This window comes from Salminus brasiliensis, chromosome 11, assembly GCF_030463535.1.
Source record: "Salminus brasiliensis chromosome 11, fSalBra1.hap2, whole genome shotgun sequence".
NCBI lineage: Eukaryota > Metazoa > Chordata > Actinopteri > Characiformes > Bryconidae > Salminus > Salminus brasiliensis.
The window spans coordinates 13,428,188-13,442,722 of record NC_132888.1 but is presented as its reverse complement, the minus strand read 5'-3'; the positions used below and the strand labels follow the sequence as shown (position 1 = coordinate 13,442,722).

At 40.6% G+C, this 14,535-nt stretch overlaps 1 protein-coding gene across 1 annotated transcript in view; it reads right to left on the bottom strand.

Moving 5' to 3' along the window:
- Nucleotides 1-14,535, bottom strand: part of maml2 (mastermind like transcriptional coactivator 2) — a 57,626-nt gene that overhangs the window by 16,096 nt on the left and 26,995 nt on the right. The gene's annotated exons all lie outside the window — the stretch shown is intronic.

Sequence of the window (14,535 nt, the reverse complement as noted above, 5' to 3'; positions counted from 1 at the left end):
TTATCAAAAGACTCTTTGATGTTGCAAACCAATTAAAATTATGATAGTTCTAAATAGCAGCATATAAAAAAAAGAAAAAAAAAAGGCCCAAGAATAAATGATCTTTATGTAAATTGATCCAATTTTGTAATTTGCTGCCAGATGTCTGTTCACTTGACCATTTTGGATGAAAGGATAAGATGATAAGATGATTAGGAATTGTGTTTATGAATTTCCTTCAAGCCTGAGAAGCTGGATACCGATTTGCCGGTATAGGTTGCATCTTATAGAGAAACAGTACACCTGGGACCTGCATGTGATAATCTTATTTGTATTGTATTGTATTGTATAATCTTATGCCATATAGATTTACTCCAGTAAAATGCAAGAAATCACAGTTAATCCTCCATTTTATTACAGTAAGACTGCTCACAGGTATCACTTACTGTCAAGAACACGCTGGAACAGTTGAGGTTTAACATTAACAACAACAGAAAATCAGATTTGAAACCCCTGCATTAGCTGAGCAGATAAATTTAGCCATCAGATAGACAGAGCAGCAAGACAAAGAAAGCCTTTATCTGTTTGGCTCATTTGCATGAATTATATTTCCCCCCCTGTTGGCTCACTGTAAAGATAGCTGCATACTCCTTTGTGTGCGAGACTGTTCTCTTTGTCTCTCGTTTTTTTAATTTATGTAAATGAGACCAGAACAATGACTCATAAGTCCCATTTAAAGACGGAAGCATTGCGAACTGTAGTCGAGGACACCATCAGAGTAACTTCTAGTCCAGTATGGGTTTTTTTATGGACTGAATAACTTCATTGGCATTGTATCGAGAATGTGCTAGAAGTACTGTGGAAATAGAAAAATGATCCGAGCAGCATTATTTCAGTCCAGCTGCAATTTTACCCGCACATGGAAGTGCGTAATTATTCAAATGCAGCCTGACATTATTACCCAGGGAGAGATAATGTGTTGGATACAACATTAATATTTGTGCAGGGATGGGGTAACAGAGACACAGTTCAGTGTAGTGGCAAATTGGAGGCTTTTACATTTACTGGAAATATTACACGTGGTGGCAGGATGATTCATGCCTTCAGGGTTGGGAGTGAGCACTGTTCTCTCTTTCTCTCACTCACACACACACATGTCTAATCATCTTCCCACTGTCTGATTCATCAGGTTAGAGATGACTAATAGTGCCAAACAGGTTCACTGGAATATAGTAAGGCAATATATAATGGCACCTTTAAAAGCACTTCTAAAGACAGTGTAGAGTGAACATATTGTCAGTGTTGGAAAACAACCTTGTATCTCCATTTTTTTTATATGAGTTGCTCTTTATAAACTTTGTCAAAACATCATGATGACTGGACCAAAAGAAATAATGCAAAAATTAATTGGTAAAAAAAAAAAAAATCACCCCTCATACACTGATCAGCCATAACATTATTACCACATGCCTAATATTGAATAGATCCCCCTTGTGCCAACACAACAAATCTAAGCATTCAAGGCATGGACTCCACAACACCTCTGTCATCTTGTGGTATCTGGCACCAAGACATAAGATCCTTTAGGTTCTGTAAGTGAGCTCTAACTGCTGAACCATGATGGTGTATACAAACAAAAGTATGATCTTACAAGTAAGTTGTATAATTTACAAACTGGTCCAATGATAAATTAAAAGTAAGCACTTTCCAGCTGAATTTGATATTTCAAGGGCAAATTATGCATGTGGGTGAGATTATCTGTGCAAGTAGTTGTCAGAGGCAACCTTTGTGTTTCACGTAATTTTATGAATTTTAGGAAAACAATCCAATACTGCCTAATACTGATAGGAATTAGTAAGTGATGGCTGTGATATCAATAGCTGCAGTAAAATCAAATCATTTCCTTATATGAATACCATTAAGTGGATCTGTCCCCTACTGAAAGTTAATTTGTCCACCAAAAAGCCTAATTTCCTACCTATAAACATTAACTAATACACTACATGGACAAATACATATAAGTATTTGGACACATACCCATTACACCTACAGAAGCTTTTACGACATGCAATTCTAAATCCATAGTCAGTAATATGGCGTTGGTCCCCTTTTGCATCCCTAACAGCAGGTTTGGAACTGCAGTTATTGAGTCAGCAGAATGTTGATGACTTTATGCACTAACTCAACAAAAATGTGTAACTAAAGAAAACAGTAAGTTCAGCTATAGCACTTAAAACCAGTTAATCAGTGACCTATTTGCAAACTGTAGGGATTCCCAATGGCTGTATGACCTATTGGTATAACACATATTGGGTAATGTGATGAATGGCTCTTAAACAATCTTATACACTAGTTTTACACTGGAATGTTTACTTTCACTGTACACTCACTACCCACTTTATAAGACACCATCAACTTATAGATCCATTATGCTAAGCAGTATTACCACCCCCCTCTAGGTCTTTATCAGTGCTCTGTCTCTGACCACCATTGCAGTGACACGGATTGCATGCTAAAATGCTCCTGTTCCTGGTGCACTCATAACACTTCCATTCAGCTCTGCAGTAAGCAAGTTTCCTCTGTATTCTTACACATTCTTCTGAGAGAAGCAAAGCATTTTCACGCCTCCTAATGCAAAAACACAGCATACCAACTTCTGTCCAGTGTCTAGAGCAGACCACAATCTATGCTGCACTTGAACTGGTACCTAAATGCTCTCAACACCACTTTTTTTGTGGATGTGGGATTGTGGGTGTTTCAGAAATACACAGTAAATTCTCAGGCAAGCCTTTTCCCACAACAGCTAGAAGAACTACACTGAATGGGCTTGAACTGGTCTGCCAGCGCCATTTTCCCTTTTAAAGTAACCATGCAGATCAAATATTCAAATGGAAAGGCACAGATATATAGAAGAACAGACACTTCAAGATTGGGCATCCAATCTGAAGGAGAAATGACTGCCTTTGCTAAAGCTGGAGAAACTGTGCTCCACTGGTGTGCTAACCACATATGAAATAATTCCAGTGTGTTCATTTTGGCAGAGAGGTCGTGCAGAAACAGTGGCCTCTATTCATGGGAAATCCTCCTGACGGATCTACAAGTGATCTGAAAATAGATTTTCTGATTAAGCTTTAATGAGCTCAGAAGCTCAGGATCTCTGTGAAAGTGACTCCTGGTGAAGAGGAAAGGAAATGGCTTTTAACACGTATACGGGTGTCTGTGAATGCATCATGCTACATGACTCTCTTAGGGAAATATGAGACTTGACATTAAGCCTGAAATTTGTTCACACTCGCTCAAAAGATTATACTGTGTGGGATTTGAATAGAATATAGTTGATTAATAACGACAATCTTAAAGTTTACATTCTGGAAATTGTCATACAAAAACCTTTTATTGCAAAAATCTTAAATCTGGCAGTTGTTTTTTTTATAGGTATGCACCGATCCGAGTCTGTGAGACCAAAAAGAAGCTAGTAGCTCCACCCTTTTCAGCTCCCTATATGGAAGAAAACTGTGGTAGTGACGTCACTACCCTCTCCCCCTTGCTCTCAGCTGTCCTCTATTAGTCTCCAGCCGAGCAGTTTAACTATCGTCGCTCTTTATTGCTGAACAACAGCAGAAACAGCAAAGCAGTTGCTGTTAAAATGACGACGGGTATTTAAATCTGGACTCCACTGATATTTAGTGAAAAAAACATGCAATCTGTTGATATTGGACACTACAAGGTTTTTGTCCCACAGCAACATGCATTTTCTGTCTGATACTGATGATATGCTGCATGCCTTTCTTTGGAAGACCACAATATTAGATCACTACAACACCTACTGCATAGCATCTGAGCTGAATGGAGTTTGATCAGATGTTCCTGAGCTCAAAATGAAAACAGAGACATCTAAAAGAATGTCTTATATCAGGGTGTCACTGATGCGAGGCACTACTCGTAGGACCATGAAATAATTGCAGTTAACCACAGCACTCAAGCAGCACTGATCACCTTTTAGCAATTAAACGTTATTACCACTAGGGGGGCAATCAGGCTAAACAATCCCTTTGGGCAAAGAGAATGCCTTCCTTCATTCATTTTTCTCCTTTTTCCCTGACTAAAACTAAAGCTAGCTGACCTGATGCCTTGCTACCCATGTATCTCATAAGTGTTAGAAGTAGAAGTAATAGAAGTCTAGATTGCAAACCTTAAACTAGGACCTCCTGCTTCAGAATTCTGTCTGAGTAAACAGCATTTTCTACGTTTCAGACACAGCCAAAGGGCTCCGCCCCACACCTGTATGCACTCACCAGCCTCAGCTCAGACTCATGCTGGAACTAACAAGGACACTTTATAGACACCTCAGTTGTAGGTTGTGTTCGAAATGTTCGGCACCTGTTTGAGGCCTTGCTACCTATGCTGTGTCAGTACCTTAGTCAATACCTTGGGAGGCAGAATTGTGATGAAGGTACTTACACCCGAATTGCGTTTAGGATGCACTTCGATGGCATCAATAAGTAATGATGTTGCCAGGATACAGACAACAGCTGTCAGCTGGTGACATAACTAATAAAAATCGTTAGACATAAACTGTCAAAGGTCAGCTACTGAACTGAACAATTTCTCTTCCTTCACAAACTGGCAAGATGAAAATGCCTTAGCAGTAGGGATGTCCCAATCTGACCCAGTGGATTGTGATCGGGTCCAGTTCCGGAGCTTTGTTTTAACCACAGTGTTCAGAAAGAACTCAGTCCAGAATGTCTCATTATTGAAACTGCTACTAAAATAGGGATTTTACTTCAGTATTAAACAGTAGCTCATCTGATCTACACTGTGTGACTATGTTATTTATACATATGGACTGGAATTGGCTGAAACTTGCAGCTTGAATCAGGCTGCAAAATAATCTGAACCGGACATATTAAAATAACCTAATCAGCACATTCCTACTTAGCAGGCAGCATTTTATATAAACATTTAATTTGGACATATCTCGGTAGCTTCCTGAGCAGGCAGCGTTTATAATGTTTAAGACACAGCCGTGTTGTTCTTTGAAAGGTCTCTGTGGTTTCTACTAGGTTCTGAACCTTGTCAGTGTATGCAAAAGCTACCCATTCATTACAACCACAATACTAGGTAAAAAACTGAAATCTGTGAATTCACATTTAAGGTTAATGAATACGTTTAGGTCAGATGTTACCTGCTTTAAAATGCAAATGCATTTTCTATGATTTTGTTTCTATACATGGCATTAGCATGGGATTAACAGCTGGATTTTTCTGAAGATGACAAATCTCAAATCACAAATCAGTTACATCCCTACTGCTAAGGCAATGTATGACATTGCGCAACTAAAGATAATACAGCAAGACAGGCAGTGAGTGTCTTTTTCATTATTTATAAAAACAAAGAATGACTGAATTTCTCCTAGCATTCAGCAACTCTCCAGGCCCCTACTTGAAACTCTATACTATACACAGTTTCTGACAACAGCAGTCTTCCGCAAGACATTTCATCATTTTATGCTCAAGGCCCCTCAGCTGCTCAAAACAACAACAACGGCAACAACAACATGTCATTAGACATCACAATACAGCCAAGAAAAGGGCTATTTAATAAGGTTTGATCTAGGCGTACATTTGAACTCAGCTTTCCTTTTTGTCCAAAGGGGGACATCCTTTGCATTGTAAATTGTCACCTCAAATTTAGACAATTAAAAGCTTTATTTATATTAATAAAGGTAAATAAATAAGCTCTGATGTTTCCTATATGCATTCTAATGTGTGCTATTTTTAACCATATAGTTCATGGATCATTGGTGCATAGAGTTTGAAAAAAAGCAAAGCAGCTTTATGTGCAGGAGTGTGTGTGTGTGTTTGTGTGTGTATATGTATGTGTGTGAAGGACTCCTACTCCCTTTAATCTACTGTGCAGACCCTTCAGAAATGTTGTAACTCACTCCTGTGAGAATCAGAAGCCTTCTCTCAGAAAATCCGACCTCCAAAAACAACATGTTCAAAATAAAGAAATAAATACCCCTATTGTGTTCCTAGGGAGACATAATATTTGTACGGTTGCACGGGTGCCACGAGGTGGAATTTCAATCGGAGCGAAAACCTAGAGCTCTGAGCCCCGAGCCTCATAGAACCTCTCTCTATGTGAACTAATTACATTCAGCCTCTGAATGCAGAGAGAGAGAGGGAGAGAGAGAGAGAGCACTTATCACACTGATAAACAGGGTAAAACACGCTCTGCTGATGGCTTTTGTCCCCACACATGCTGATACAATAAACACTGGGTTTTTATTTTCTTAGCTCAGTATCTTTCACTGGAATATGGAAATATGGACTATGCAAAGGCTTTAAGTGTAAATTCTCTGGAAGAGTGTACATTTTAATGATCTGCCATCTTTAGCTAACATGAGGAGTCACTGCAACAAAACACTAACAAGGTTCTGTCTTTTATTTTTGTCAGATATTTCTCCCAATTTGATACTGCCAATTAACCCAACCATTCGCAACTCCCCATAGCACTAGCAATGCTCCCGACATTAGGAGGGTAAGGACTTAACACGTCTCCTCTGATAAATGCAAAGCCAGCCACCACCTCTTTTCTGCCACTGATGCGGCATCGCCAGGCAGCCGACACGTTTGGAAGAAAGCACCGGGTCCCCAGCTCCACTGCACCAAATAACAAACACCTGTGCTGGCCAACATCGCATATGAGTGATAAGAGGAGAGAACGCCATCTACCCACCAGGATAGAGCACAGCCTATTGTGCCCTGGTGGACTCCGGCCGCTGATGGCAAAGCGGCATGGCTCAGGGTTTGAACTTGTGACCATAGTGGTAGTGAATTAGACCACTGAGCCACTTGGAGGTCCCAGATCTTTTATCAGCCGAGCAGAAAAGTGTTATCAAATATTTCTGTAATCTATTGACTATAATTCAATCCTTCAGCTATACAAACTAAATTATGCCTTACACTATTTTCACTCACTTTTCACCCATCATAATGTCGCCATAATTTACGTTACATTTTTTAGTCAATCTTGTCAGTAACAAATCATCTTTGTCAACCGTCACTGTAGCTGTAAGAGACACTGCCTTATAAATAACCAGACAGCTCAGAAAAGGAATTCTGGCTCAAAATTAGCATTTAAATCGGTCAGACTCAGATGATTTTACATATTTTCACTGCATTGCACTAGTGCCTTGTCCATGGGGTATTCCTGCCTTGCACCCACTGATTCTAGGTAGGATCTGCACCTAGACACTGTGACTCTGACCAGGAAAACGCAGATAAGAAGATGAATGAATGAATATAGTTGTCATTTCTCTCACTACAATCCCTAGCATACATTATGCAAATACGTCACACAGCAATGCAGAATTCCCTGCACGGCAAGGAAAACAATCCTGACTGACAGTGTAGTCACGGATATAGAAGCTAATGAATACCGACATATTTTTCAGCTTCCTATAAGTAACGTTTCCTCTTCATTAGTCATCTAGCAGGTAAAAACAACCTCTCATTAAATTTCCACCACAGAAAATGGACAGAATTATTGGGACATCTGCTCGTTCATTGTGTTTTCTGCAATCAATGGTATTAAAAAGAGTTTATCCTGCTTTTGTTGGAGTGACTGTCTTTACTGTCCAGAGAAGGCATTCTACTAGATTTTGGTGCATTGATGTGAAGATTTGATTACATTGATCTTCAAGAGCATTTGTGAGGTCAGAATGTCGAATGATCACCACCCCACCGCATCTCCAGCAGTATTGGATGGAGCTCCATCATTCCACTGCTCCACAGCTCAATGTTGGGGGGTTATACAGAACTCTGGAGCAGATAAACATGAACCTATTACCACCATGCCTAATGCCAGACATGGGCTAGAGGGGTATAAAGCCCCCCAGTGTTGAGCTGTGAACATTGTTCTCTGAAATGATGGTGTTCCATCCAATACTTTTGAGATTAGTTGGGGACCTGGGGAGATAGGGATGAGGTGGGGTGGTGATCACCAAACATCCCGACCTAACCTAACACTCTTGTGTTCCACAAATTGGTAGAAATCCTTTTCCTGAACAGTAGAGACAATTACTCCAAGAAAAGCAGAACCAACTAAAAGGTAAATGTAAAGTAAGTAAAGGTGCACGTATTTGTCACTGTACTATGTACACTGAACAGCTAAATGTGTCCTCTGCATTTAACCCATCTGTGGTGGTGAAAACACACACTAGTGAACTAGGGGCGGTGAGTACACACACACACCCAGAGCGGTGGGCAGCCAACTCCAGCGCACGGGGAGCAAAGAGGGTAAAGGGCCTTGCTCATGGGCCCAACAATGGCAGCTTGCCGAGCCCGGGAATCAAACCCACAACCCTGTTATCCATACTATTTTTAATACCCTTGATTTCTGAAGAAACAGTAAGTGAGCAAGTGTCCCAATACTTTTGCTCATACAGTGTATGGTTAAAGGATGTCTTTACTGATCTTACAATGTTCCAAAAATGTCTGCATGGTATTAGAGTAAATAACTGATGCTGTAACAAACACCTGCTTCATCTGTCACAGAGTGAAACAGAACTGTCTAAAGTAGAGATCAGGCTAAACAGGCACTGAACCGTAGAGAGTTAGAAAAGGATTTACTCACTTTTTGGTATGACTGAACCATAAACAACCCTGTTTTCATGCTGCTTAGAATGCCTTGGCATCAACAGAAAAAACAACTGATTTTACTACGCTTTTCACTTTTGATTTTATTTCACCCACACCAAAAGACACCACACAGTCTATCAAATCCTATATGCCTGTAATTCATCTTTCAGACTGTGTTGGAAAAAACAGTCTGAGAGGGAGCGCTTTGGGCCCAGCACGACCGTCTGCCGAGATGTAGGACAACGGTACCATTTAAAATATCAGTCCAATTTTAGAGTTGGTGGAACCGCAAGCATCATGCTGAGTTAGCTAATTGTCCCGGTGCTCTGTGTGTGTGCTTCCCCATTGTTTCTGTTCTCTGGTCGTACCAGTATGTGCGAGTGTGTGAGAATGTGTGTGATACACTATTGAATTGCTAATAAAAGTGATGTGCACTTTTTATTAATAGCAAAGTGCATTGCAGCTCATGGCAGGAGCACAGGTATCATCGTCTTTCTCAGCTTTCTCTCACTCTCTCGCTCTCACTCTCTTTCCTGGAGTCTCTAGCAGCACCCTAGGGAGCGGAGAGAACGAGATGAGGAACAGAATAGAAAGATCAGCAGCGCATAAAAAAAAAAACGTACAAGTGAGGAGAGGAGACACACACAGCTGCATCATAGGAGCCCTACAGGGAACAAGGAGAGAGAGAGAGAGAGAGAGAGAGAGAGAGAGAGAGAGAGAGAGGGAGAGAGACAAGCTCTTTGAAGATGCCAAGCATCCATTACGTTTACTGGCGCACATTATTAAACTGTAACTTCCTTCCCTCAGCAGAGAGATGAGCCCGCTCTGACAATACCAAGCCTCTCTCCAACTGGACCTGAATTCACAGCTTAGCTCAACGTATTCACTGAGCCGGGAGCAAACAACACCACTCTCTGTGTGCGTATGTGTGTGTGTGTGTGTGTGTGTGTGTGTGTGTATTCTCAGTCCCTTTTGTTCCAGGCTAGGCCAAATAACCATGCACAGACTAAGGAGAGAAGATAAAGAGAAGGAAATGTGTGGATGCAAGGGCCTCACAAGTTAAGAAAAAAGTACTGTTCTTAATGCAGATAAACCCTCAGAAGGAATGTGATGGTTTCAGGGGATGGTGTACAATGTTGGTTTCGAGCAGTAGTCCTGGGATAACCTTGCTCAGCTCATTTAAATGTAATATTTTTACCTGTATAAAAAAATGGTTGACCTCATAAGCAAATGATCAAGCCAGTTGTGAGTTGAATCAGGTGTGTTTGAACAGAGAAACACTTTGTTAACTGCATTAGAGGAGTTTCTCAGAAATACAGCCATTAACTTTCTGATGTTTGTGACCTTTGACAAGAGCTTGTGCTCAATATGTACAGAGTAAAAATAGTAACTTAAAAGAATTAGTAGTAACAAGCATTTGGATTGGGTTATTCAGCTTAAATAGGCTCTTTTGATAAGCTGTTTTATTTTATTTTATTTTTAAATTAAGTTTTTACTTTAACTGAAGTAAACCTTCAGTTAAAGTAACATTATGTAGCATTCTTACCTTAAAATAACAGCTTCAAAATCATGTTGCTGCTCCTCTGATTTGTAATATGGAGAACAGTGTCTCGATTGTTGCTACTCCTGGCAAGCTACTAAATGCATTACGTAACTTTCAAGAAGCAGTCAGGACAACACTCTCGAGAACTATGTAAGATGAGTCATATTTGTGAAAAATCCCGTACAATTACTCTACCGCCTCAGTCCACATGCTTCTTTTCCTTTCAGTGACGGTTCTGAACCTCTCAGCTTGTCCAGAAATGCTTGTGTAAAGAAGGTCTGTACTGTACTTCCTGGCTGTAGGGGGAGCCCAGGAGAAAGAAATGCAATTCTTGCTTAATGCTGGTTTAAGATGATTGTTTCCACAAATTGTGATGACTATACGACGAGCATTTGCAAAACATCAGGCAGGTCTTGAGGGGTATTCCTGGTATGCAATGGTCAGTACCGACCAGAAGTGTTCCAAAAAAAGGCAACCAGTGAACTGGCAAAAGGGTCATGGGCACCTAAGGCTTATTGATGCGACCCACGGAGGCCCCACCTCACAACAGTAAGTAAAGGATCTGCTGCTAGTGTCTTGGTGCCAGATACTGACACAATTTCACACCCATGATTCACTGAAAGTTCTTACCAACATACTTCACTAGCTAGATCCATCAACACCACACAGAGATCCCTGATGCACATTTTCTCCCTCTTATTCATGACTAGAAAGAAGCATGTGCTAGTGCTCAATGCCACTGAACAGCTCAATGTTGGAGGCGAATTCTGTGTTTAAACTGCCAATTCTATTACATCAGCTAACAGACGGCCATACTGGCTAGCTTCTCCAGCATAGTGATGGGGGTAGAAGGAGAGCCAGATGTTTAGATTTGGCTAGTAATTCAAGCTGATATTTTATGTATTTGTTCTTCTTCAGAAGAACAAAATATTTAGATGGTGTTGGATCCCGCACTAAAATATCAGCATTTATTCATTTTACTGCATTTGCAACCCCCAACAATGCTAAATGAGGTAAATGTAGTCGCAGTCACATTTGACAAATCTTCATGAATTGGTAGAGGTAATCACACTGCATTGATTTCGTTTTATCACCCATGCTTATTTTGTAAAAGCAACTGTTTGTAGGAAAATCACCGTCAGTTAAAGGAGCATTATGTGAGAACTGCCATTTCTTTTTCCTAGTCTCCCCCTACTGCCAGGAAGTGGAATTTGCACTTTGAGCCACCACTAAAGGACATGCTTTTCACAAACATTTTACAAGGTGACAGAAACTGAGTAGTATCACAGGATTTGGCACAAATAGCATTGCACAAGTTACACAGAGTATTAAGAGACATACTGAGATCCAGGTAGCAACGATAGCGGCGCTATTCTCCCTATTACAAGTCAGTGGATACATGATTTTGAATTCTAAGAAAAAATGTTGCATAACACTGCTTCACTCTTCAGAGAATATGGAAAAAGAAAAGCTGGAGAAAAAAGCATTGGGAAAAGGAGCACACATCTGATGAGCACAACCATCTCACACATTGCTATAAACATCTAATGGTTGGTCAAATCAACAGATGTGAGCAATAGCATGAAATGCAAGAACAGCTGTGGGAAAGCTGAAGAAATGCTGCTTCTGAGAAGCTTGTTGAGAAGCTAAAGGACAAGGGCAAGTTCTCATCTTCAGGAGCTCACATATAAACAAACCTGTGAGAAGTTTCATGCTAAATGACACAGGTTTGTCCAGGGCACTGGCTACAGACACACGCATACATACGCTAGTCATAGAGGAGACCAGCCTAGCCTTGACAGACTGTCACTTTCCATGAGCGTCTCTATGCTTCTCCCACCGCCTCTGAATATGACACTGCTGTCATCCTCAATCCACATGTCACTCTCAACCACACAGACAGTCAATGTGAAATCCCCCCATGGCAAACCGAACAACACAGCACAGCCCCCACTGTGGGTCACAGTGGATAAATATGTTCAAAGCACCTATCGCTTAGCTGATTCATTCCTCTCCCAAAAGTAACAGTATTCAGCTGACATAAAAGCAGCATAGCTGTAAAATGTCAATGATGGCAATGTCATAATGATGTGAAATAATGAGATACGGTGACCAAAATCCTTAAACATTAACATTAAAGTCCACACCATGTTCAACTCTAACACTGTTAGACACTGAAAATGTTGGATACTGATGTCAACCCAAATGGTTTTGACGTCAACCAGATTTTCATTTTCAATGTCTAAAATTCAACGTCTGTCCGATGTTAGAGTCCAATGTTTTTTTGATGTCAAATTGATGTCTGGTGCCTCCTGGGTTTATTTAGAGATATAATTGCAGTCAGTAACTGCAGCAATACACTGCATGTCCAAATGTTTGTGGACACTGCTTCTAATTAATGCATTCAGCTACTTTAAGTTGCACCCATTACTGGCACAGATGTGCAAATGCATGCACACACACACACACAGTTTGTCTAGTCCCTGTGGAGAAGATTGCCAATAGAATAGGACTCTCTGGACATTAACCTTCTGGCACCATGCCTAATGCCAGACATGGGCTAGAGAGGTACAAAGCCCCCCCAGCAGTGAGCTGTGGAGCAGTAGAACTGTGTTCTTTGGAATGATGGTGCTCCATCCAATACTTTGGATGAGTTGGGGTGGTGATTATCAACATCCTGACCTCACTAATGCTCCTGTTTTAATGCAATCAAATCCTTACCTTACTCATAGCCTTACTATGTCACATTAGTCACATTACTGTGTAAACAGTTTGTGTAGTTACATTTTCGTGATAATCAAATCGTAATCAAATTACATCCCTTAAAGATTAGGCTTCAGTCTCAGAACTGTGGGGTGGAGTCTTCAAAGGAGAATGAGCTGGTGTGGTATATCTGAAATGTAGCGCTCCATTGGCTCCTAAATGCTCTCTAATGTGGGGGAACTGGTAGACAGCACCTTTGCACACAAGGCCCCATGGTATCTCCTTTACAATGCCTGCCACAAAAGGGTAGTGTTCTCCAAGCTTAGTGGGCAGTTCCTGCACTCGCTCTCTCTCGCGCTGCCCCGGTGTTTCGTTTCATTGTTTCCTCTCACAGACAACGGACGCCATTTCCACAGAGCCAACCTTTGTCTGTCTTGCTCTCTCTCTGTATATATATATATATATATATATATATATATATATATATATATATATATATATATATATATATATATATCTTTCTCTATGTTTCTCTCTAACTCCCTTGAACTATCTTTGTCTATCTACATTTCTGTTTGTCTCCTTTCTTGTCTCACTTTAGCTCTACATCTCTTTACATTATTCTTTTTCCTTTCTACTTCTCTCTGCATCTCTTTCTCCTGCTCTTTGCCTTTATATCTGTGTCTCTCTCCCGCTTTCTGCCTTTCTTTCTAGCTACGCTCTTAAAAATAAATGTTCTTTAAAAGGGTTTGTTAAGTGATGCTACAAATGAACCACTTTGGCTTCCATTAAGAACTATGTTTGTAATAGAGGAAATTTAAACTGGTAAAGAACGTATAAATCAGGTGAAGGTTCTTCAGACCATTGCAAGATTCTACAAACATGGTTCTTTAAGGAACCTAAGCGGTTCTTCTACAGCATCACTCAAAAGTACTTTTTAAAGAATCTCTATTTTTAAGAGTATATATCCAACTAAAGTCTATCTCTGTGTCTCTTCGAGTCTCTCTCTCTTCCCCCCCTGTCCTCCTCTCTCTCATTCATGCTGAAGAACAGGATTAGCTGAAAAGGACAGACAGAAAGAAAGAAAGGCAAGAAAAGAAAGACCTCCCACTATTCCACAGACTCTGAGCTGATGTTCTTGAGTTGATCAGACCCAAGCTGTACTGGCTTACAAACTGCGGAACAGGTTTTACTCTAATAGAGACGTTTTCCTGAAGGCATCTCAGCAGGCTTTGAGAGCGGGGCGTAATCCCTTCCCCTCTGCATTAATCACAGCAAACTCTACTCCGACAAACGTGTGAAAAAGAAGTCAAACCAGGGCTTTACGAAGAACTGTGTATAAGCGGGAAGAAGTTCTGTGAAGCAGGTGTGTGTGTGAGTTTTCTAGCTGAGACAGCTTGAGAGTGTGGGAGGGGGGAATGCAAATCATATTTTTACCAGCACACTGACAGAGTGTGTAACAGATTACTGGATTAAACCCCCAGCTCCTTCCATGTGGGAAACCAGCAGGGGTCAGTGTGCCCAGAGCGGTGAAACGGTTTCTCAACATTGAGCACTGATTTTCTGCAATACACTGACTGTAGACCATTCATACAAATGAGGATTATAGCTGCCAGCTACAACCGCAAATAACCTAAATAAAACACAATATCCCAATGAAATGTG